This window comes from Dermacentor silvarum, chromosome 1, assembly GCF_013339745.2.
Source record: "Dermacentor silvarum isolate Dsil-2018 chromosome 1, BIME_Dsil_1.4, whole genome shotgun sequence".
NCBI classification, from domain to species: Eukaryota; Metazoa; Arthropoda; class Arachnida; order Ixodida; family Ixodidae; genus Dermacentor; species Dermacentor silvarum.
Genome location: NC_051154.1, coordinates 330329408 through 330356383, shown reverse-complemented (window position 1 = coordinate 330356383; position 26976 = coordinate 330329408). Strand labels below are relative to the sequence as shown.

Genomic DNA, 26976 nt, shown 5'->3' with positions numbered 1-26976 from the left:
AGAGATGCTGGAGCACCTCCTGCTGGCCTGCCCGGCACACAACCAACCCCGTGGACTGCTCCTGCAGGAGTTTCGCCGCCTCGGACTTCCCACCACACGACAGGAGGACATCCTCTTCCCACGTCGAAACCACCTCCCGGCCCTGCTCAGCGTAGTTGAGTACCTGGACTCGTCAGGGCTCTCAACAACTCTCTAACACCGCCAGCACACATGGATGGCCTTGCGGCCATCCATGGGTGCTGGCTCCTTTCTTCGCAGGCCCTCCGGCCCTGTCCCACCACCCAACCTTGGACTGGCTGACCACACCAGGCCAGACGCCAGCTGTCAAGGCCCTACCCTCCGGATGGCGTGACCCCGTTCCTGCCCGCCGGTCTGCTTCGCCCCTGCCATGGCGACACCTACACCTTCCTTTCTACCTCCTTTTCCTCCCACTCTCCCCTCCCCATTGGCGCTGAGCCGTGCTCCCTCAATGGCTGCAGAAGATAGCGCCAACCTTTCCTTCCAAATGAACCACTTAGTAGTAGTAGGGGAGAAGCACAATACTGGAAGTGCCGGCGAACAGGACGATCCTTGTACAGGATTCGTGATTGGTGCGTCGGCGGACCACTCATAGCCACTCGGTGGCGATTGGGTGGTAAATGCTTGGGGCGGGGCACCGGAGTGTAAAAAGCGTTGCCCCGTTGCCCTGACCAAGCGTTCTGGACAAACTACGGTGCTATGCACCATCAACTATGTCGATATAGGGTCGCACTATGTGTACCAGTTCCGTCTTGTATGTGTTTTGTATTTGTACTTCTTGTAAATAGTTGTAAATAGAAAGTGTGTATTTTTTTTTCTCGTCATCTCTGTGTCTACTTCAACCCAGCGAACCCGTCGCCGCTATCGTTAGCGGCAGAACTCCTCACTTGCGTAAACCGGCTCTGGCGGTGCCTCTCGGACGCCCAAGTAGAGGAGTGGAACCGAAACGAACGTGGACTTTACTGGCGCATTCGACAAGGACTGGTTTGCAGGACAAAGACATCCGAAGACGAGCCGAACACAAGGAAGACATCGCCTTGGGCGAAGAAGGAATTTACAACGGAAGACGTTGTTCGATCTCCGGTCGACACCGTCTACACGGACTTTGCAGCAGGAAGCTGTAGCGGCTGGACGCCGCAGACTCCAGTGCCTTCGCGGACGGCAACGAGGCGCGGCTGGTTTAAGGCAGCCCTCTACGAGTCACCTCCAGCAGACCACGGCACCAGCCTTCACCGCACATGGCGGAGCTGCCGACAACGGAGACAGACGGGCGAATGGGGTGAGTTGCTTTGGTCTCATTTTATCTCGCTCCTGTTGTCGTGTTCGAGCCAAGGGAAATGTCGCTAGGCTGATCAGGGAAGTTTCAGAGGTACGCGTGGCCAGAATGGATGAGCGAGAGCTGCGTGGGGACAGGCAAGCTCTCGAAGCTAGAAATGCAGCCCACTTTGGAAAATGCGCAGGAGTACCGCCAGCAGCTGGAACGTAAGCTAGCATTAGCTAAATTCAAGCAAGCGAGAACTTTGCAGCAGGATCAGAGAATTGAGGAAGAGCCGTCAAAACTAGAGGGTAGACCTCGGTCATTTGAGGGCGAAAATCTCCCCAGTTTCAGGATCATACTCGATTGCGATGATATTGGAAGGAAGCCGCCGTCCCGTAGCAGGAACTTTCATCAGGACTCGCACGCCTCTGCTGAGGTGGTTTCAGAGGAAGAACTCTTGGCGTTGGTTGACGCGTGCGAGACAGGGCGTGAGGGCGCGGTGGTAGTAGAGGCGGAGATCGAGGCACTAGATGAGATCGACGCAACACAGGCCGGTGAGAGTATGGAGGTGTCGGAGGGTGGTTATTGAGCTAAGGAGAGCTCTCAGCATGAGAGTGCTTCTCTCATAGACGAGCACGATCCACAGGCCCAGTTAGTAGCTGCAAGCGCTGACCCGGGCCGTGATGGTTGTTGCGGCGCTGAATTGACAACCGCCATACAACAGCGGTATCACCTGCCATCATCGTCGCCGACATTGAACATATGTCGCGCGACGAGGATGAGGATGCCAGTCGCGCACCGGGGACAAGTAATGTAGCGTTGTCTTTCCAACCTGCCGGCGTGGGTTACGCAATACAGCAGCAGGAGGCTGACAAAGGTCGCCCTTCGGACTCAGATGGGGGACAGCCGTGCGATGGCAGGCTGTACATGATTTGTCAGCGGAGTAAAGGTGCGGCGATCCTGACAAGCACTGACGCGAGCAACGCGGTCACGTTAGCGGTGAGCGCGCCGCGCGCTCTGCTGGACGAGGCACCACTGGCACCAGCTGCGCTTTTCGGCGGCACGGGCAGCCGCAATTGCATCAGCAGGATTAGGCAGCTGTCGAAAGATGACGGAGCTTCGTTGGCTACTCGAAGGCGGCAGTGCGCGTCGGGAGCTAGCTCGCAGTGGGGGTTAGGCTTACTATGTCGCTCCCTCCGCGTCCGCATGTTCATCGCGACTTGGTCTGTGCATGTATTTGACCCTGGGGGTCAATGAGCGAGCGTAGAAGCTGCTTCCACCCGTAATATCTTAAGTAAGCCGGCAAAGGGACAGTGATCTCTCCAGATTTCACCAGTCGGATTTAAGTAGGTCTAGCCCGAATTAGAGTGCCAGCTTTAGGCACGTCACGGCTCGACCGCGCGCAGGAGCGAGTGGTGAGACGGGGGCAACTTCAGTGCTTGAAGCGCAGGGCAATAGACACGGGGACATTGATTGTGCTCGCAGTGTGCGGATTCTTTTTTTTTTCTTGTTGTGTAAAACTTTAGCGTTGCTTACTTCCATGTGTATTTATGTGGTGCATAATACGCTGGGCGCCTTTGGAATTAGTTGGTTAATAAAATGTTTACCTGGGCGCGGGTCGTTGTTGAGTAACCGCCAGCGCTTACACGTGTTGCTTTGCAGTGCATTTTCAAGAACGCGTTTTTATGTCGTTTCGGCAGTGTAGCGGAGGCTCGCAGTACGCGAGCAGTCGCAAGTGTTGCACGATACTCTTTATGCGTCACGCTGTATTTTGTTGGGTTAGCTTTGTGGTATACTACAGGCTATTTATCATTTGCGGAGTGCTGTTGCATCTGTAGAATGGTTCAGATCTGTTGCGTATGCTTGTTTTAAACTGGGGACGTTCTTTTGTTCTTACAATGCCCCACAAGTGGCACCCGAAAATTTTTGATGCGGGCAGCTTGTGCTTGCCCTAGTTGTGTTATTGCATTTGCACTATGTTGTCGCCTAGGATATTTTTTTAGATTTTCATGTTCTACATGACATGTCGCGTGGTTCAAGTGTCACGACAGTGTTACAATTAAGCTATTCTTTTGTGTGTGTGTGTGTGTGTTAACTAGTGCAAAAGGTAGTTCTTTGTTTCTTTACACCGCAGGTGTAGCACGTGTGAAATGATTATTCGGTAGGAAGGAGCTAGTCGTAATACTGTTTACGGCAGTTCTGTAATTTTCCTTTCTTTGTTTTTTTAAAGCTGCTGTATAATTGCTATGTTACATGCAGCCGGCTTTTTCTGGTTTCGGCTTCGGCAACACTTTAGACAAGTTGTTGCCTAGTCTTGGGGGGGGGGGGGGTGTAAGCTTGCTGCTAGAAGTGCTAGCTAGTTTAATTGCTGCTCGGAGGGCTTAAGATGGGTGTTTTTGTTCAACCTGGTCTCGCCGAGTGATACGGCTGCAAAGAAAGAGAAGAGACAGCAAGCGCGTTTTGTCAATGATCGTCGCTTGACCAGCGAAATACAATGGGAGGATTAAGTGCCAGTGGTAGGCGCCCGTCGCGGCAACGGTGCCGAGATTAGCCAGAGGCGCAGCTCATGACATGTCAATTATACCTGACACGTAGTGAGGCGAGTAGAGCCGGCTGGCACTGAGCAAACGTAGATGGTGCGTGACGAAGCCATTAGCACCCAGGAGTACACAAAGCGACCTAAAGAAGAGGGAATATGGGTGCTTCGTCACGTACATCGCGTGCAGTCACTCTGACAGCAAAGGCTTAGATGTCCGTGACTGTCGCTGAATCCTGATGTACCGGGCGTGTAATGGGCACGGAAAGCGTGACCGCAGTACTCAGGCACCTTTCCCATGGTAACCGTTCTTGTATTTCGTTTCGGAGACCGTTGCCAATTGACCATCGTGAAAAGCTTCTCCGAGCAAGCATTTCCTAAATAGGGGTACGTGAGCTCAAAGTGTTGTTCGACAGCTTTCATGAACGTATGGTCCACAGCTTCTAGGCTATCGGTTTTTCCAATAAGTGCGAGCGAGGAAGGGGTCACACCAAAGGTCAATCACTTTGGCTTGCAGGTGCTGCCTGCATACTAGGATTTAATTGAACCCATTGTGCTGGGCGCTGTGGCTTTGCCAGGGAGCACGCATGCTATGTATCTGTCACCCCCCCCCCCTTTCTTGGAGCGCTGTTTTTATTTGTCTGTTCTTTTGAGGGAGAGGGAGTAAGACACCGTAAAAGGTCATAGAGAAAATGGCGCTGGGGAGAAGCGCAATACTGGAAGTGCCGGCGAACAAGACGATCCTAGTACAGGGTTCGTGATTGGTGCGTCGGCGCACCACTCATAGCCACTCGGTGGCGATTGGGTGGTAAATGCTTGGGGCGGGGCACCGGAGGGTAGAAAACGTGGCCCCGTTGCCCCGACCAAGCGTTCTGGACGAACTACGGTGCTATGCACCATCAACTATGTCGATATAGGGTCGCCCTATGTGTACCAGTTCCGTCTTGTATGTGTTTTGTATTTGTACTTCTTGTAAATAGTTGTAAATAGAAAGTGTGTATTTTTTTTGCTCGTCATCTATGTGTCTACTTCAACCCAGCGAACCCGTCGCCGCTATCGTTAGCGGCAGAACTCCTCACTTGCGTAGACCGGCTCTGGCGGTGCGTATCGGACGCCCAAGTAGAGGTGTGGTACGAAAAGAACCTGGACTTTACTCCTGCCGCTGCCAGATACGCTGGAAACACCGGACTATATCCCAGCCTTTAGAGATACGTCTCGCGTTGGCACCCACGACAACTAAACTCCTATGTGAGAAAAAGCTGGATCTGGCCAATCAGAAATTCTTTTCCTATGCGCCGACCAATGATATACTTAGTTTTGGCACGTGATACAAAACAGTCGAACGGTCCAACATTCAAAAGGCGGCTCTGGTACGGCGTTGTAGTAATTGTAGCGCTGTAGGCTGAATGGTAGTCGATTGTTGGTTGAGGCAATTTTGAATTCATGCTTACGCGGCTCGCAATTTTAGGGGCGCTGCCAAGGAAAACTGGTAGCGAAGTTTGAATAGGAGCCCGGTGTATACCTTAGGTATACACCAGGGAAAAGAAGGTGAATGCAGGAGATGGCGATTCAAGACGATGAGTAACACGAGAACAAGGTGAGAGCAGGAGCCAACGTTTCAACAAGTGGACTTGTCTTCTTCAAGGCGACATATGCTCTCCTCGGCGCAGTACATATAGGTAGGGTTCTTCTAAAGGGGAGAGAGGGTAAGACGGGTGGGTGAGGTAACGAGCGAGAGTGTGTCAGCGGCGAGGGTGTAGAATTGAAAAGAAATATAATGCACTACTGATAGTTGGTGGAGGAGTTTGAGGCAGCGCCGTGTGTTAGCAGGTTGACGTGTCATGGCAGGTTCTTCGTTTCATGGAAGGGGTCTGCACAAGGAGGGGGGGGGGGGTGTAGCCTTCAAAAGAAGCCTTCAAACAACTGAGCAACCACGCCCATTACAGCAAACTCGACTCTAACCGAACTTCGGTTTACGGCAACCTTGTCCAATGTACAATAGCGCAGCTGCTCTCCCAGGAACTAATCACCCGCTCTGAATATCGCTTCATGATGCCCAATAACAAAGAAGCCGGCCGCTTTTATCTCCTTCCTAAAATACATATGGCTCCCGTAGAAGAACTATTTACAGCGGAAATCCCAGGCATGCCTATAGTATCAAATAACAACACACCCACCGAGTCACTATCTAAATTCTTAAATCACCATCTGTCAAACATCCCAACCACCCTACCATCATTTGTTCAAGATACGCCCCACTTCCTTCGAATTATCGACTCGATTAACGCTCACCAAATTCTCTCCGATCATGCTATTCTAGTAATTTTAGATGTTTCTGCTCTGTATACTAACATACCCATGCGGGAAGCAATTGAAGCCGTGTTGAAGTCCCCCGCAATATATCCTCAAGCGCGCGCTCCTGAGGTTTACCTGTCACTTCTAGAGTTAGTTCTTACGCTCAACTATTTCGAATTCGATTCTATTCACTACCTACAAACTTTCGGCACAAGCATGGGAACACCGTTCGCTCCCACATATGCCAACATTTTCATGGGACAGCATGATGCAAACCTGATAAAATCATACCCTCTAAAACCCCACACCTACGTGCGTTACATTGACGACATATTCATAATATGGGAACACAGCACAAACGCGCTAACCGACCTAATTCGCCATTTCAACCGGTTTCACCCGAGTATTAAGTTTACTGCTCACCACTCTTCTAGACAGATCAACTTCCTCGACACGATGGTTTACATAGAAAATGGAAAACTGATAACAACACTTTACCGGAAGCCTACGGATAGCCAGCAGTATTTAGACTACACCAGTCATCACCCGCGACATTGCAAGCGAGGAATTTTTGTCGGGCAAACGAAACGAATAAGAATCTGTATATAGTGACGACAACGATTATATCCATCACCCAAATGACCTTAAAGTAACGCTAGCGAAACGAAACCATCCACAAATTCCTCTCGACCAAAATGACACAAAATGAGAACAAAATGACGTCACTTCTGTTTTTAACGGATATGGCGTCACATTTTTTTCCGCCGGAAGTGTTCCCTCCTCACACCGATGGCACAAAGCCCCATGCACAACCGATGAACCCCAAAATTTTGAACGTATGGGCTTCTATCGAAGCTTCGCTACCAGGTGTATTTACGTTGGTGTAGCTGTGGCGCATGCGCCGGCCGCAGTTGCGTAGGAGGCGCTGAGGCTCAGGGGCGGATGGGGCGTGGCTACAGCGAACACGATCTGGTCGCGCGGTTGGGCATAGTGTCAACACCTGAAGTATATATCTTGCACCGTGTCCTCACCTAAACAGTATATATCCTACACCGTGCATAGGAGCCAACATGCAACCATCGCCATCTGTGTGTCGTGGGCACAACTGTAAAAAAAAAACGGGAAATGTACTACGTCCCACCCGGAAATGCAGGTCACGTCAAGATCCTAAGCTGATTGGCACGAATGTGAATTTTTTCGACATGCCATATATGCTTTCGCCTAGACATTTAAAAATTAAATTAAATAATGGGGTTTTACGTGCCAAAACCACGATCTGATTATGAGGCACGCCGTAGTGGGGGACTCCGGAAATTTGGACCACCTGGGGTTCTTTATCATGCGCCTAAATCTAAGTACACGGGTGTTTTCGCATTTCGCCCCCATCGAAATGCGGCCGCCGTGGCAGGGATTTGATCCCGCGACGTCATGCTTGATCAGCAGCCCAACACCATAGCCACTGAGCAACCAAGTCGGTTTCGCCTAGACATTTAAAGCTTCGCTTCAAAAAATTCGGAAGCAACGGCCGCGTTTAAGTGAGCAACGCTATTCCGCACGACATAATAGCTGGCTTGCACAGGCCAGCTATTGCGCCAGAATCACTAGTTGGTAGGGGTCATCAAGAACGAACTAATAAATTGTGAAATAGAAATGATTAAATTTGTTGTTTTAGTAAAGCCAAAATATCTGAAACAGTATTCTGATTAAAAATTACCGACCACATCTTTTTTACGCAGGTTTTCTCGTTTCAGTGTTTCAATCGTGCAGCACTCTGGCAATAGGTTTTGGCACGCTTTTCGTTCCAAGCTTTTCTAAATTTGTTCAGTTAGCACATATGTAAAATATGCCCCAATCTTGGCCAATCCCCAAGAATGGGTATGTGCCAAAGACCTTAAGGTCATCACCAACATCACCATCACCTTGGTGCTGCCGAGCCAGGGTGCCTAACTGACCAGAGATTTCAGCAGATTCTGCCGGTGATTCGGCCCTTACTACCCGATGTCGTCTTCGTCCAGGCCTACCAGGCCTGGACGGCACTGCTGTGACCGAAGACGTTCCCGAGGTTATCGTCGATACAAAAGCCAACAAGGAATATGTCCGCGGCAAGTTCCTCGGAAAGGTGGGTGGTTTGTAAAGCGACGCTAGGCCTATATGGGCTGCCTCAGCACCGCCACAGTCGGCGGTCCTGTTGATGCGCATTCCAAGGTAGACTGCAAACGGCCCTCGGTGTACGGATATTGCCGGCACTGATTTTACGTTATGAATAGGCTCCTACTTCCTTGCCGTTTCGCTATCGGGCAATGTTGTACGACCTGCGGAAGACGCGAATGCGCTCTGCCCAGTACTCTGGCAGGCGATGCTATGCCTCCAATATCTTTCATTTCCTATAGCTCCCGGGAACAGGGAAATGACGCTCTTGCTTCTCTAGCGTGTTCTCTCGGGTGCGTGCTGTCGGAAAAACAAAAATGTGGCATGTCATGTCTCGTGCAGTTGACGCGTTACATAACTCCTATATGCATGCACCGTGCGTCAGCTTTAGCCCCGGACTGCTATCCCGTGATCTTGTATTGCCGTTGAATTGTTGGCATTAACGTTCAGGCAGTTTTCATAGCACGTAACCACACGTAGCTTCGTTTGACCGTTGGTGCTTCATTAGGTTCATTGTTTGGTCAATCGTATAGTCCGCCTATACCCACCGCCACCCTTACCAACGTTTCCTAAACTCCTTTAGCAACACCACCTGCCTTTCACTTAATTTTCACTACTAGCCGCCGTGGTTGCTAAGTGGCTTTGGCGTTGCGCTGTAAGCACGACGTCGCGATATCAAATTCCATCTGCGGTGGCCGAATTTCGATGGGGGCGTGTAACGATCCGGCCGTGTTCATGGAGGAGAGGGGGGGGTGACGACCCATCCGTCATAGAGAAAACCCGCAGCGCGATCATGGTGAATGATGACTGATCGCGAGCAGCTGTGCTCGTCCGTGTTTATTTGGAGAGGTGATGAATGTTGCCCACTAAACCTGGCGGGCCAGCGAGTCTGGCGGGCCAACGAAGATTACAGCTGGGGCGTCGTCACGTGCTCGTCACAGAGCGAAATTTGCCGTGCATTGTGTGCACGGTAAAGAACCCCAGGTGGTCGAAATTAATCCGGAGTTCCCCACTACGGTGTGCCTCAAAATCATATCGTAGTTTTGTTACGTTAAACCGAAGAATTAAATTTAATTTTCACATCTGTCAGAAATGCTTATGCGCGGTCATGTCGTGAAATTAATTAGCGGGCGGCATTCCGTGGCTGCCCGATATTGTTCCTGTAACATTGTCACGCTGTGTTGGCGATGCGAGATGTCTTGCGGACCGTATTTTCTAATAGATCAACAGAACACTTAAGGAACTTGCCTTGGAGTTGGCTGCTGTGGGCTTCCTTCTGTTGCATTATATGCCCTCAGAGAAAGAGGAAACGCCCACGTAGTCCTTGACGCAATGGCATACTTGACAAACTTAATTGCAGGCCGAATTATGTCTGGAGTGCATCTTACCATATATCTTAGGGGGTGTACGACTCTACTTCATGCAAATCAAAAGCATTATTATTAACTTGGGTCATTCCGCGCCAAATCAACCAGCGTTTTTTCGACCGTCACAGATATAATTGAAAGAATTTCCACATGTTTGTTGAAGTTAAAATTAAATTATGGGGTTTTACGTGCCAAAACCAGTTCTGATTATGAGGCACGCTCCGTAGTGGGGGACTCCGGAAATTTGGACCACCTGGGGTTCTTTAACGTGCACCTAAATCTAAGTACACGGGTGTTTTCGCATTTCGCCCCCATCGAAATGCGGCCGCCATGGCCGGGATTCGATCCCGCAACCTCGTGCTCAGCAGCCCAACACCATAGCCACTGAGCAACCACGGCGGGTTGTTTGTTGAAGTTCAAAACTCATTCTGCTCGTTTATCTTTCTTCCCAAAAATTTTCTAGAATTTTAGCGAAAATTTATTGTTCTTGACCAGCTGTGCCTGAAGGCATCATTCAATTTTTTGAAAGGAATATTGTAGGGTCCAGCCATTCAAATGGTGTGTATGGCAAGACAATGAGGTGATGTGACTGCCAAAATAACCAATATTTCAAATATTTGAATGTTTCGTGTGCTTTTGGCACTGGCAGTAGCCGGGAAAATTGCAAAGTTTGAATTTTTTTCTCAGAACACAGGAAAATCCAGAAGGCACAAAGTAAATATAGAATGGTAGCTCAGTTAATATATTTTAGCCGGAAAATTTTGGAGCTTTGAAGGTTCAGCAGATTCCCTTGTAATATGCCAACTTTTTGCAAAAAGGTGCTTAAAGTAAAAAAGTTGCTGCGGTGGTCAGAATAAAAATGTGTGATACACCATTAAATAACTCTACATGGTCTGCTAAGCATGTGAGAAGTTACAAAGAGGCATTTTTAAACGCGAAACATTATTTTTTAAAATGTGCATACGTGGATCGCCCAGACAGCATAAATATATGAAGTGTTGCCGTCTACCAAGGAGATATTGTTAATAAAATGATACCGAGAAACTGTTAAATAAACTGCGACTGGCTTTTTTAACAATATGAAGACAAGCGCCGTCAAGAGCCGCAGCCTCGATTCGTATTTTATTTTCTTTCCAGGAATGCAAAAAGTGGACGCCAACCACGTCTGAGCATATCAGCCTGAACAGGGCACATATAAAATTTACAACCGAGCATGTCCAGGCTGTCCAACAGCGGTAACACGCCACACCACAAGACTTTGTTAACGCTCGTGTAGGCTTTCAATTGTAATTATGAAGATGCTTTCTACATGCATCGTCTTGTAACATTTTTTGGGCTCCAGGCAGCAATGCACAAACAATGTGCCCTGATACCTGTATTTCGCATTGCATGTCGCAATGCATGTTGATATGTCGCAATGTATTGCAGTCCTAACTTTCAAATGATTTGCGTGAACAATATCAGCACTCTTTCTGGATTTCCTGGCTACTTAAGTGCAAATGTTTCTTTTAATAAACTGCACGAAACGTACCAATTAACTCTGCAGAACTCCCTGACGAACTTAACTGATTGTGATACCCTATGTGATGTGCACTGGCTGTATGGAACACCTGGCCCACACCAAGCAGAAGCCGCATGGCGTTAGAGCGTCTGTGTCTTGGCAATAAAACGTAGAGCATGACACCATTTCTCTGTCATCTGCGTTGCAGACGAAACTAGATTTGTCGCCTGCATCCCAGGCCGGCAAGCTTGGGCGCACGTGAGAGGAAAGCTGGTGCTTACACAAAAAATAAAAAGATTAGTTTTCGCGTATAAAAAATACATTTTTGTAACTTCCAATATGCATAGCAGACATGTAGAGCTATCAAATGATGTATCACACGTATTTTTGGGCCAAACCCCAATGCAACTTTTTGACCTTGAACACGAAGCTTTTTGCCACAAGAGCGAACTTTACAGTTCTTTTTCAGGCGATCTGCTGAGTGTTCAAAGCTTCAAATATTTTTCGGCTAAAATCTGCTAACCGGGCTACCATTCTATATTTTGTGCCCTCTGAATTTACCTGTGTTCCGAGGACAAAAATTCTAACTTTGCAATTTTACCGGCTTTTCCCGGTGCCAAAAACACTAGAAGCGTTCAAGTATTTAAAATATTGGTTACTTTGGCAGTCACATCACTCCATTGTCTTGCCATACAAGCCAGTTGAATGGCGGGATCCTACAATATTCCTTTGAAAAAATATTGATTGGTGCCTTCTGGCACAACTGGGCACGAAAATATATTTTCGCCAAAATGCTAGAAAGCTTTTGGGAAGAAAAATAAACGAGGAGAATGAGTTTTGATTCTCACCAAACGTGTGGAAATTTTTTCAACTTTATCTGTGACAGTCGAAAAAACGCTGGTTGATTTGGCGTGGAATGGGTTAAGTGCAAGTTCAAAAAACTCAAGAAGACGGAGACACGTGGAGGAAGGACCAGCGCTGTAGCACCAACAGAAGTTTTTATTTTTTATTTTTATTTTTTGCAGACCACGTTTAAGTGTTAACAGGATAAATTACTACTTATTGTGGAACGTAAGCATGAAGCATGTTCGTGTGTGGAAGGCATCACGTGAGACTAGCTGACCACAACAAAACCAACCTGAGTGCCCTACCAATAAGAAACAGCTTTGCAGAATAAGAATCCTGGCACGATTTCATAAAAAGTATTTCTATATTGTCGTTAAAAAATAAAACAAAGCTCAACCTTGCTGTCAGTAAGCCATCGATACTTTCCAAAGACGAGGTTGCCTTTCTGGAATGACATGTTTGAGTTACTGGATCCTAAGTTTTTGCATGTGTGTGTTTTATTTTTTTTTCACCAAATGGCTACCATTATGCGTGTTCCAATGCCGCCTTATATTTTTTTGCATCGATATGGCGTTCTCTCCTCTGCAAATGTCATATATTCATTTTTTGTCTGCCGTTCTTAGAGTATATGACCCCTTAAGCAATCTTTAACGGTGGTTTGGATGTGTTCCGCCGCTCGCTTTTACTTGCTGCTCACGGGCTTCATCCTATAGCGCCTTTTTAACGCGACAGCTTTAAGGGCCCCGTGTCGCAGAAAATTCGGTGTCGGCGATGGTGTAGGTGTCGGCGTGGGTTAGCCGGCGTCGTTGGCGGAAATAATCATCCCGAGCCACATCATCCCGGACCACCCGGACCGGGCAGGCCCTCCGCGTGACACAAGGCGTTAGTGAACAAAAATTGAATTCCACAAAGTAAAATCAGTCAGAAAAATCGTAAAGTACGACTTAACCACAACCTAGAGATGTGATAGCGTCGGATTGTCATTCGAATATACGAGAAAAAAGCTTGATGAGCAGCCAGGAATCTTTGAATGCTATCGCGTTCCATTCTTAAAGGCGAAGCTTAAGCTTCCTCCAATTTTTTTGTTTCTTGTCTTACCAGTTGTCTTGTTTATAACGTCATGCATACATGTTGGAATTATTTCAGCGTGGTCACCTCCAAGGCTTTATCCTTGATGTCATCTTTATTTTCTTTGAGTAATTTTGTCATCTTATTGATGTCACCACCAGGTTTATTTCAGTTTATGTGTGCTGTAGTCTTCAAATTTAATGAATCCATGCCAGAATTGTTGTACTGTGACAGCTGCCTGTTGATAGAGCAACCAGCATCAGCCAATTTATGTCCACCGCAGGACGAAGGCCTCTCCCAGCGATATCTATATCCCCCTGTCTTGAGCCAGTTGACCCCATTTTATGCCAGCAAATTTCCTGATTTCATCACACCACCTATCTGCCGTCTTCAACTGCGCTTCCCTTCTCTTGGCACCCATTCTGTAACTCTAATACGCCACCAGTTATCTGCCTACATGTGGCAAGGTAATGTCACGCAATTCCTGACACAGTAACATGTTTTACGCTGGCTTTCAACAATAGATAGCATCATATCTTGCCATGTGAGGGGATTGCAGTTATAAAACATGACCGTCTAACTAAAAATTCTGTTGGTGGTACCGCACTCGACCGTATGTACGCGTGTGTCTTCGTCTTTTTGCATCGCATAAACGTGCAGTATGTTTACCAACTTTCCCAAACGAAACTACTCCACAGATCCTATCTTGATGTAAAGTAATTAACAGGACACAATCTTTACTTTCCCTATGTGCCATGCTACAGAGTTTGAGCACAAGGTTTTGAATGCTGCGTAATTGCTTTTCGTTGCAGCCTCCTAATATTTGCTTTTCCCTCTGAAACGCCTCGAAGCTATCGCTCCCTGCAACGTTTTTTTTTCTTCAGAAATCGGGTTCCAAACTTCGTCCGAACCGGAAACCTTAACCGTAATAGAATTTTGGCAAGCACTGAACTCGAAGCGACATCTTGGAACAGGCTTGAACCTGTGTCCCCCCCCCCCCAAAAAAAAATAACAAAGAAATAAAATAACGGTTAGCAGTCTCATTCGCGAATCTACAGAGCATAATTTGTCATCGTATATGCCCAATCGCTAACCGTTATGTTTGTTCAGGTTCATAACGAAACGGTTCTAGCATATAAGGCAACAACGGGTACTCAACAGATTCGCGATTCTTTTATATAACTACTTCAGGCGGAACCGCTCCATTAACAGATTCTTATGCCTCGCTATAGTTTAGTTGTGTGGAGGAATGTAGATAGACGATGGGTAGGCGCTGGTAACAACCTCGTCAGAGAGCTTGCACTTCTGGACTGTATCATACCAGTTGTGTTCCGCCGCAGAAACCTTGTTCCAGGAGCTAGGCTTATCCCCCATCTCTACTGAAGCTCAATCGCCATTTCTGTTATCCACATGGTAAACAGTAGCCGTGAAGAAAAAAAAATTATGGGGTTTTACGTTCCAAAACCACGATCTGATTATGAGGCACGCCGTAGTGGGGGTCTCCGGAAATTTAGACCACCTGGGGTTCTTTAACGTGCACGAAAATCTAAGTACACGGGTGTTTTCGCATTTCGTTCCCATCGAAACGTGGCCGCCGTTGCCGGGATTCGATTCCGCGACCTCGTGCTCAGCAGCCCAACACCATAGTCACTGAGCAACCACAGCGGGTCTAGCCGTGAAAAGAAACTTGCTACTATATCTGGGCAAACCATACGTCGAGTTTCATACAAATAATTCTCGGGGTACAATGTGAGTGCTTCCATTTTTTAGCTGGCCCTTAGCTAACGCAAGACTTCGCGGCGGCGTGCAGTTGCGTAAGAACGATTGACATCGGGTTGCAATTGTGTATCATTCAGAAGCATCATGTTCTCGCCTGCTTCTGTTAAAAATATCCAAGTCAGCTACATGTCAAGCGTTGACTTTTTTCATTGATGCGGACTAGAAGTTTGGTGTTGTAATTTCGGTAATGCAATGTGAATTCTCGATGTCCGCGAGACTACGCACCATGTGCCACAGTTCACTGACCACCAGCCCAGTGGTAAACATATGAAGCGAAAGCAAAAGTAAATGACTGCGCTGCTGCCAAGTAACAAGGCGTGGAACCTGCAAACATCCTATGAAGACAACGCGATTCTCACTACATATCTTTATTATGGCAAATCAGTTCTGCGGAATACCGCAACATGGAGATAGACGCGTTGGGTGCCGTGCCACGTGCCGTTCATTCTAGTGACATCATTGCTTAATATGGCGGACTTTGTGTGTCTGCTGTGACTGTAGCACAAAATTTCTCATCAAAGCAGTTCGTACCTGCATCCTCATGACAACTTGCGCATGCTCCATGCGAACAAGTCAGTAGCAGTCTGCAGCGCGCCGCCATATAAGGTGCGAGTGGACTGTGCGGAACCGCTGCAGTGTTTTGAACTGGTTGGCGAACCGTTTCCGAACCGGAACTGAACCGGAACAAAATCGATGATTATTTTTGGTTCGACACCCGGCCTCTAATTTACACAGAGGAATAAGTGCTCACCATTCACTCTTTTGCAGGGTGGTTATGCTACATGTTATGAGCTAACGGACCCACAGACCAAGACCGTCTACGCAGGGAAGATCGTCTCGAAGGCACGCCTTTTCAAGCCTCACCACAAGGAAAAGGTGACCCTCCAGAAGGCTCTTTATCTTTAAAGGAACATGAAAGGGAATTAAATCAGTTGAGACAAAGTATTATTACTACACTGTTTTCGACAATTTCGCGATTGGAGGCCACTTGCTAGAATTTAAAATAACGCAAAATTTCTATTTCTATTGATCGCCAGCTGGCTCTGCTATCTCAGTGGGACGTCATGACCCTATAAAGCGAGCTGACAATGAAGCCAGAGGAAGCGTAAGGGGACATGCTTACGGAACTGCAGAAAAAAAGGGCAACGAAACCCTATGAAAAGCAATGGCTAGTCGCTGTTATTTTCGTGAACTTTCACTCCCGTTTTCCGTTTTTTTTTTTGCAATGGCAATCATACACACACTCGAGGGCGGTGCGTGCGTGCCGTCGTGGTGTCATGTTATGTAGCACACCTGTGTAGAGGATTAGGTCTCCAGAGGCACGAAAAATACGCAGTCCGTTTGGCTGCGTAAACTACCGAGCCAAGTGGATACGCCGTCACGCTCCGCTCAGTCGACTCTCTATGGGCGTCGCATCTCCAGGCGTCGCTGGCCAGCCAGCAGCAGTTGGCTCGCGCAGTACGTTGCGCCAACGTGCCCCCCCCCCCTCGCTAGCTATCGCTATCATTTTAATCACATTTGGGATGTAGTGGCACAGACATACTTGTCGAAACAACTAGACCCGAGAAGACACCGTCAAAATCCACCACGTCATAGTAAACCGGGGCGAGAACTTCAAGGCGGCGTCAGCACGTGCGAGGCTTCTATTGCTTTCTAAGCATACTGCCATGGTAAGAGCCACTTTTCTCGAATTGTAGATTGAACTTTTATCTTTGGTGACTCTAAGTGCACTCAAGCACATAGCTCAGTGTTCTGACCTGTTGGAACAGCTAACTGAAGCTCTGACAAGTGCGCTATATACACAAATCTTAAGATGTACAAGTTTTGAAAATGGTTTCCCTAGTGAACTTCTGTAGCCTTCGTCTCAGCCGGCACACTAATCAAGACATTAAACTCTAAGAACACTATTTAGACAATGAAGTGCAAGTTATAGCAAAGTGATATTCAATCATTTCATGCTCCACCATCAGAGCCCTATTTCTTAATATCGCTGTTTCTTCATCCTCACGTTTTCTGTTGCTGCTAACACTGCGAATGCGAAAGCTTTATGTTCAGTTATATTTTGGCTTGCTGGTTGATTGACTAAATCCCATGCTGTCGTCTATAGTTCACTGGATCTGGCATGTGCAGATGGCTCAGGAGATTCAGATACACAGAACCCTGAAGCACGCGAACATCGTGGGCTTCCACACGTATTTCGAAGACGAAAAGAATGTTTACATCATTCTGGAACTCTGCAGCAGACGGGTATGTATTTGTTGCAAAACCACACCCACATCTCTATTTGCAAAACTAACCGCCGTGTTCCGGAATGTCCCTCCATCCACACCATAGCTTCCTAAAATGATTACTAGGGCCAACTCTGGCACTGCAATCGTTCAGCCACCATGGGAATGATGGGTAGTACATGGAGTTGATTCATCTTCGTGCTTGTGGATTGAGACATCCTTGTGACTTTGTTTAGTACGCCTTATTTGCATTCTTCGTCCTAAATTTAAAAGCAATGTATACTTTTCTTAATGCAGAATACTCTGCGAACACGCACAAATGCTACTAAGAGCAGCGGTTCAGTATGTCGATGTGTCCAAATCGAAACGCCCCAAGCGTGTCAACGGGCTGAAACATTCATAAGGATTTTCTATGCCGCTTGTCGATGCATATGTCAATGTCGTCATGGTTTCAATATCGGGATCTGGTGATAGAGGTCCTGAGTTCAAATAGTGCCATTGGACAATATAAATAATGTTTATTTAATTATTTATTGCAAAGTATCTTGTTGAAAATAACGAGTTTACAGAGCCACGAAGCCGTCTGAAGCCAGAAAGACGAAGTTTAGGTAAATCCATGTAGTCATCATTCCCATGCTGACTGAACCATCCGCTTGCAGCTCGCGTAGACACTCGCGCCACAGTTACCTCCAGTTATGTTTGAAAAAGCCAAAGTGCACTACATGGCAGCGCCGCGTCCCGGCTGAAGCAGTAGTTCACTGACAAACGGCGGTGACTCCCTTGTGAGTGGAAGACGTGTTCTTCTGGAAATTCCTCATCGTAGGATCACCGAGAGAGGAATTTTTATATGCAGCGTCTTCTTTAGGGGAGGGTCGGCGCTGTGTTTTGCCAGGTGCTTTACCTGGAGTCCGCACACGTACGGTGGCCAACCTAGCCGTTTCCCTGCTAGAGGAGATCTGTGACACCAATAAGCACTACGGTCGCGATAAGGTGTACTGTCGCGAAATTTCTTAAAAGGGATCCCGCGAAGCCTATAATGAAGGTTTTCAAATGTGTATGGTATTAAGCCCTTTCGTGCAATATATGAGCGAGATGTCCCCCAATGTTCCTGGTAAAAACAATCGCGGACAAAGTCCGCTCATCGACTATGCTGTTCGTTTTCTTTCATTTCCTTTTCTGTCAGATTCTTTCATGTTCTTGTGTAGTAAAATACAAAATCAAAATGATGTCTCCTCGATAATCCATGCAACACAAAGTGTTTTTTAAGCACTACATATATGAGTGACATTATTGGTAACGAAACAACCGCTCATGCCTCCCTTCCATACCCTACACCCCTGACCTTCTTTATAACTGAATCGTTAGTACTGTGCTCAAACAGCACCATTGCGCCAACACAAAGTAGAGCTTCCTTTGTTGCACTCATCATGGCACTGATCGTTGGTTTCAGTCCGTAAAGTCACTCTTTATTGGCTAGTGTACTATAGGCATCGAGGCGGTGTTTCCTCCTATTCTACGAGATGATTTTTTGTCCAGACAGAGGCACTGTTGAAAACTAGTCAACAACCACCATATTTATCAGTACTTCGCTATGAACAAACCCTGTGGCGGCGATTTTAGGACGAGAACTGCAGTGCTGCAATCTTCTAAGCAATATTGTAGGCTTGGTGCTGGAACGTGTGAGAGGTTGTTGTGAAGTCACGGTCCGAGCGGCCACGAAAGTACCATGGGTGATGCCGTGCCAGATGCCGGGAGAAAGAGAGGTCCCAAAGTACGACCAAGAGATGAGAAAAAGGTTTATAGAAATGTATATGATAGTCTACCATAAGGGCTCCTTGATCCTTGGAGCCAACTACATGCTAAAGTCTTTGCATGTCCGAGCGCCTCCACAACACTCAAGCTCCGCTTTTTGTGCAGTTCATTTCCCCTCCCCCTTCCATTCGACGATGGAATTCAATGTCCTTCCTTCGGACATTGTGGATTGCTGCAGAGTCCCCAAAATACCCATGGTGTTGCACCACACCGCCGGACCCTGCCTGTGTCCAAGCTTCAACCTGCCCTCGATGCGATGAAGACGCAATTTCAAGTGAAAATGGGGTCGACGCTGTTCCAGCGCAGTCGGTCAGCGTAGGCTCTTTGGAGCGATTAGCAGTTTGCACCTGGCCGATGACCGCTTCACAGGTTGGGGTCCCAGAACTAGTCTCGTTCGCCAGCTCCAGGTTGTTGAACAGACGAACACGCGACAGATAATCGCGTGTAAATTATCTTGACGTGACGCGTGTTTCATCTCCAGCTCTTTGGCGTCGAAAAGAGTAGGCGTGAATGGCTTTCAATAGCAGCGCGTTCGCCGGTTAAGAATTCTTTGTCCATAAGGACCGCCAGGCACAACAGCGTTGAAGATAGCATCGCGTAGCTTCCAGTAGCTAATATTAGGTTAATTCAGCGTAAAAATGTCGCAGTGTCTCTTAGATCTCACTTTGTCACAAGGTTTCCACTGCAGTCACTATGTTTGCAAGACGGAAGAATAACTTAATTGATACACTACGCCTAATCAACTCCAGGTTCTTCATGTCTTCACGTACATCTCAGCACTTCTGTGTAAAAACACTGCTTAACGTATTTTCTGTTCTATAAGGTTTGCAATATGTCTGGTTATATGTTTACTGATGGGCAATCTTGCACTTGTGCATCCATGCGTTGCCGGCAAGGGTGCTGACCCCGCAAGAGCGGATTTTGTTTTTTGCGAACAATAGTAAGCTGGCGTACTTTCTTGTGACCTGAAATGTTTCACAAACACCTGTAAAATAGAAAGGTCTCTCGAAACCTTTGCAAAATTATTTAACTATTAGGAACTGTCCAACTCTTCGAAACTTCGTTGGAACGACTGTTTGGATTGTAGTGTTCCTCCACTGATGATGTGCCATCTACTATACCTTACCAGCACTCAAAACATGGTACTTGGAAGTGCGCCTCCTCACACTGCTTACACGAGCTCCTGGTTCCCTTGCGAATGTTCTTCCAGTTGCGGTCCCATTTCGGGTAGCAGATGATGCAATGGCGCGCTCACTTCGGGATCGCTAGCTGCGGTTTTGCGTGAAAACCTAATAAAGGCACAGGTAATAAAACAGCTACTTACTCTTTTCGTACAGATACCCAGGATGGTGTGAGCTAGGCGTAAGACAAAAAGTCGCAACCGCTTTTGACAAGCTGAGGTCGCAAAAACGTTTAAAATATTAAATCGACATAAAACTGATTGGTGGTACATATTTGCAACAACGCTGCCGTTGTGCCAAATAAATTAAAATATTTTAAGCGCTTTACATATCTAAGCTGATTTACTGCCTTTCTTTACGATCCCTTTAAAATTGGCCGCTCTAATGCCTTTGAAGTTATACATGAATATAGGACGCCTAGTTCCACGGATAGTAAAACGCATTAAATTGGCTCCAGGTGGAAGACCCCTGTCAAAATCTCGGATGACATTTTAAGGTACAGTCGGACCTTGTCATGAAAACACCTCCCTTATTTCACAAAATCAACCTCGTTCTCTTCTTTCATTCGTTGGCCAATGTAACATAGCAATATTATTTCTAATCATTTCTGGTATGGTTTCGGAAAGTTATTTCTTTGTATTTCATGTGTTGTCTCCGTCCGCTGTAATGCGCCCTGTGGAGAAGCAGGTGATAACATTTTCTGTACTGGAGTGCGGATGTGACATTTTTCTTTTCTAGTCGCTCACAGAAATGATACGCCGGCGAAAAACACTGACAGAAACCGAAGCCCGCTACTAGCACCAGCTGGTGCTAGCCTGCCGTTACTTGGTGGAGCAGAAGGTCGTACACCGAGACCTCAAGTTGGGCAACCTGCTGCTCAACGACAACAAGCAACTCAAAGTTGGTGACTTCGGTTTCTCCACGCGTGGACAATGACGGCGAGCGCAAGAAAACCCTGTGTGGCACCCCCGACTACGTCGCGCCAGAAATGTTGGCTCTGAAGGGGCACAGCTTCGAGGTTGACATATGGTCCATCGGGTGCATCCTGTGAGTGTTCGGTGCTCTAACATACGCAATCTCAATTCCATTCAGCGGAGTAATGGATGGGACTTGTCAGACAATCGGTAACAAGAGCCAGCTTGTGTTGAAGAGACGAGAGGATGGCTCCCTATTGTGCGTTACTATAACCTCTGAGAAGCTTCGATTCAGTCGTCATACAAGGGGCGCTCATAGACGGATAATGGAGGATCATTCCTTCTGGTTCTTTTTTCTGTTTTTTTCTGGTTAGCTGCCGCGACCCATAGAATGCGCTGTACTGCAGAATTCACGAGATCTAGTATAGGTGAAGCTTAGCCCTTCGCTCTACAAAATTTTTTGCATGCACAAAATATCTGTATAAAATTGGCGTAACGTTGAATGCTTGTTCTAGTCGCCTTGCGGTGGGTACAACTGCTCAGGTAATAGGCAGCTTGTAAGCTTCTCATGAGCCCTATTCGAAGCTAGCGTATTAGTCAGTACTCACCTCTGGACTAGCTTCTTAAGTAACTTTAACGCTGTGCTCATGGCCGGAATGTCAATACGTCAATGGCAATATGTGTTAGGTGTATGTGTAGTCTTTACTTTTTGCCTGCCTTTGAAATATTATAGTGAGTAGTCTCGCTTCAGCAACACGGTGGAAGTGTTGCAGTAATTTTTGTTGCCTGTCCGGCTTAGGCCACCCTTCATATTTATGGCTTTTTCGTATTACTTATGTATTTATTTATTTAAAAATACCTTACAGGCCTTAATTGAGGCATTGAGTAAGTGGGGCAGTACATAAAAAACAACAGAAAATACATAGCATATATGACATACACAAAACAGTAGCGATTGACATAACTCAACCGGATCCTCAACCGGAGTACTAACGCAACATAGTGAGATAGCGGTAAACACGGCGACATAACGATACCACCGCTACAATAAGGGGCAAGAACGTAGTGTAAATACAAGAATTCGTGGTGCTACAATCGTTAATTTTCACATTTTAATAGACATGTAGTCTGTCAAGGCGTCACGGAGTGAATCATGGTTGGACAGGCATGCGATATTATCCGGGAGAGGATTCCAAAACCTGACGGCAAGAGGAAGGGCAGAGTATTGGAATACTCCTGTAGAATCGTAAATGCGGGCATAGCTGAAGTGATTATGAAACTTGTGTGACGTGGAGTAGGGTCGTTTCAAGCATGCCGGTGCTCGAGTGGAATGAATGAATTTGTGAAACAGTGCTAACAGGGCAATGTCTCGGCGAGTGTTCAGGGGTTGAAATTAAGGGATTGTAATGAACATTACTTTTCACTAATCATAACAAGAATGTGCAGAAGGGATGTAAAATGCTTATCCAGAGAATCTCCGTTTCTTATCCAAAGTAACAGCACAAATTTTATGCGAAAGATCCACCCTCAATCGCCATTCCCCTCACTTGGCGCTGTGCCTTACAACTTGGGGTCAGCCTTTGCACAATAACTTCTAATGAAAAGGGCTTCAATGATTTCTCTGCAAGCTGGAATTATCACTAACCAGTTTTCTTAAAAACTTGACATATATGCTTAATAAGACTGACGTAACTTGCGCACGGCTGCTTGGGGCATACTTAGCTGGCCAGGGTTTGATCTTCTTTTCCACTTGTCCTTTTCAGACAAATGACAGGTTTTACTAGACTGCCGTGTGACATGTATGTGCTACAGTGGCTATGCTTGGTCTTTCTTAGTGCGCAGCTTGCCATGCAATGAACTGTATATTAATAATAGGCGTGTGTTGATAAGCGTAGATGCTCTCCTCATGCAGAACATGCTGTAGTGCCTCAGCGAAGTTATCGTCCGCAAGCCAGCACTCCTGTAACTGCTTATATTATTCGAGTCTTGTTTCCACTATTTTTGCAATATGATCTAGATTCTCCGCACGTCTCCTGTTCCCTGCATAGGTACACTCTTCTTGTGGGACACCCACCATTTCACTCGCCCTCAATGAAAGAGACCTTCATCAGAATCAAGAAGAATGAGTATCACCTACCTGCTTTTCTGAGTTCCTCTGCCCGCAACCTGATCCAGAGACTACTCCAGTTAGAGCCGGAGAGACGCCCCAAAGTTGAAGCCATCCTGGAGCATGAATTCATAACCTGTGGTACGTTTCTCTGCGTAACTCTAGTTCCTTAGCCAGACACTTCCCAATTTTTTGAGCGCTATTTCATGTGGTGGTGTTTTGACTATAGAAAATATTTGCGCCCTCAGAATAAGGTGCGCTGTGGAAAAACCGAGCTGAAGTTGCAAATAATTTTACCTTTTTGAAGCAGCTAATATCTTTTTTTTCTAAGTGTGTATAACCCGTGTGTAAAAATTGTTGCATGTGACAACGCTGAATTCTTTACAAAAAACAACTTAGATGTAGTTTACTAGTATATTCAGTCACCACCAACTCTACTCATGTGTGGAAATGTAGAGCGGCTGCACGGATATCAGTCAAGTCTTTAAGCCACATTTGAAAGCTCAATTTATGTACTATACACGGACACCTCCAGTCTGCTATGAGCCATGACGTCTTGCAGACAGGTCGGGCCTTTTAATGGACAGGAAATAGCACTTCTATCTCAAGAATGAAGGCAGCGTACTTGCACTTGCATAAATTAAAATTCTGCAAACATGCGATAATGGTTTCTTGTCATGGTCCGAAAAACTACCCTCAGTGATGCGATATACTGGCGCAATGAAGCTGCAGGTCATTTCCCTCGGAATTCATTTCTCTATTTATTTGCAAGGGCGTCAAAAAAAACGTAACGCTCGTAACATGGCATACATTGCTGAAAAGGCATAAAAGGGTTTACCGTTGTTTTAACTTGTTTACCGCGTTGCAGGACCCCTACCTCGAAGTCTGCCAACGTCTTGCCTGGCCGAAGAGCCCCGATTCGACGCCCTTATTTCCACCCCGACTTATAAGGGATGCAGCCCTCTCTCGGGGCAGAAGGAAGGCCGCGGTGAGTCTATTCACCATCTCGATTGATCCATCGCATCAGAACTGTGATTCATCAAATGTGGGACGATAAAAGTGTGGCCAATATGGAAAGCTAGAATGTAATCAAGGCTCTGAAATATTGGAGGTATACTTATATCACATCACCATCTGTGTCAATATTCCGAACAAAGCAGTGTTTACGATTAAGCTATCGCTGCATTAGTAACAATTCTTCAAGTGAGCAGCAAAGTAACGGAAAAGTAACGAAGGTGGAGGCCACTATTGTCATGAAGACATGCAGTTGAACGTTCAATTCACAGCCCCTGCGAAAGCAGTTAAGAGGCAAGATTGCTAGACAGCGCCGCGCATATTGTAGTGCAACCACCAGGATGGCTATTGCATTCTTCTGTTAGGAATATTATATCAGATGCGGTTGGTGATGACAATATTGGGGCTGAGCTCTGAAATACTCCATCCACAAATAATAGTACTTGGTAAAGAACACCAGGGACCATAATTTGTCGTTATCTATTTAGTTCTTTTTTAGGACCCAGTGATAACCACAGAGCAGCAGTATCCCGGCCAATGGCAAACGGGTGAAGAGTACAAAATGCATTTTTAGAAAAAAAATGACCCGTGTTACAATATTATTTCAATGCGTTCAACTCTCGTGTAGGACATAGCGCGGTGTAGTGTTTGGACTTAATACCCCGTAAATCACCTTAGCATTCTGCAGAGTGAAACTCGCGTGCTTGCCGCCACATAGGTGTAAAGAAGCAATGCGTAATTGTACAAAAGACGGAATTTGCATGCACATACTCTAGGGCTGTGAACATGAGCAACGCTTTTGTCTGGTACATGCGAATTGGCCTCGGCGTATATTTCCCTAGGCAATGTCAAACTACACGAAAGCGAAAAGTTATCCACCCGAATGTAGCGCGAAACTAGAAAGGAAACCCACACACTTTTAACAGAAGGAAACGTTGTCGTGGTCCGGGGATCAAAACCTGCACCAACGCTTTGCCGAGGTGGTCGTCTCCAACTAAGCCAACCAGGAGGTAAGCAGACAGCAGAGCGAGGGCGAAATAATTGAATAATCGACAACTCGAAGCACAGAGTGATGTAGTGTTGTTGTAGTGACTGTAGGGTTGTTGCAGAAGAGGGTGCTTCCTTCCACAACGCATAACGGTGACATGTTTGTCATCCCTAACGTGTTCGCATTTAACAGGACCCCGTTTCGGAGAAAATTGGGCGTCGGCATCTTTGTCCGTTTGGAGAAAATTATATTTAGGTATGTATATATATATATATATATATATATATATATATATTTCAGGCCTTGCTATATGGCATGTGGTATAGGCTGGCTATATTGCCACACCATTCTATCACGAAAGTTGCTCATACCTTTTCTTACATTCTTGACAAAGTTATTCATCGGAATTTTGAGAATGACAGCCCGCAAACCAATGTCATAAAACAAAACACCAACAGCGCATGCCTTTTATTGTAAATATTCTCAGACTGAAATATTAAAATTGCGAAACAATATCAGAAACTTGAAAATTATGTAATTTTTTGTGGGTGTGGCTCTGCACTACCCTCGGGCTCAGCTGACCGAAGAGGTCGCGCTTCTACCAGAAAGCTTGACTTCGTGCATAGCGTTCAGCGCCAGCGTTTCCCGGTGAAGATTTCGGTTACATAAGCTGCAGTTGCCGGGATACGTGAGATGCAGTCAGGTGTATTCGAATGCTATCGCGTTCCAATCCTAAAGGGGACGCTTAAGCCTCCTTGAAGTATTATTAATCCGCGTGGCGCTCATCGGTTACTGTTGCAATGAATGAGCTGGTCCACATTATGCTGTCCTGTCGGCAAAACTGCTGAGAATTGTCATTTTCTACTGAGAGCCTGCACTGTCCAAACATTTCCCACCCGCAGATTACAAGTCATTGCAACAGAAATCGACCTTATGCGATTAGCATTATTCGATACACTTATGTCCGTGCCGGTACCTAAGTCTTTCATTCCATACCATCGGTCTACTGTGCAGAGGGAACTGGGTTTCACACCAACCATCTCAGCAATTTGGGTCTCTGGGTATGAGCCACTGAGTGTGTGCCGCTCTCCAATGGCAAAAAAGAACAATCGCAAATTTTCTCCGGTGGTACGCTGTATGGAAACCCCTTAATAACATTCAATCTTGTCTGAACAAATATGGCGCCGCGCGTGGACTTCGCGGCGGCAACACTAGATGGCGTAGCATGTCCAGAAAAAAGCGCTAAAGTGCCTGCTGCAATACACGTCCCATGCATGACGCGGTCCGACGGTGGCAATACGATTCGTCGTTTCAGTGCTTTAATACTAATCGCATTAGCATCGACAGTCATCCTTAAACAGTTTCTTCCAGTATTTTCACTTTATTTTGAAGTCAGCTAGGCCTTACTTGTCTGAGTTCAAATTATGCGCTGATACTCGCACCTGTCTGGTCGCTTCTGGCACATCTGCTCAGTGTGACGGTACGATGATGGTAGTTATACAATGAGGCCAAACACTTTATGCAGTAGCTGCACAGGGAGGTATGCAGATGGCCCTGGCAACTAGCCACCAAGAAAGGGGAACTCAGCGAAACGTGTACCTTAAGGAGCTGCAGTGCCTTGTGTGGTGTGTGTGCAACGCTCGGCCACCTGAGCTGCCTTTAGAGCATCCTGGCATGGCCGAAGACCCGGCCTCGGTTCCGGTGTTCTGGGTCAGCAAGTGGATTGATTACACCGAGAAATACGGATTCGGCTACCAGCTGTGCGATAACAGTATCGGCGTGCGCTTCAACGACAGAACCAGCGTTGTCCTCCTGAACAATAACTTGTGAGTGCTCCTACCTTCATTCAGTATGAGGCAAAAAAGCAATCTGCATTGTGATGAACCTCCTTCGAGTGTGTAATAATTATTCATAAA

At 46.6% G+C, this 26976-nt stretch overlaps 1 pseudogene; it reads left to right on the top strand.

The window, feature by feature from the left end:
* The first annotated feature begins 232 nt into the window (after positions 1-232).
* LOC119443123 (serine/threonine-protein kinase PLK1-like) lies at positions 233-26890 on the top strand (annotated as a pseudogene).
* Positions 26891-26976: the final 86 nt, after the last annotated feature.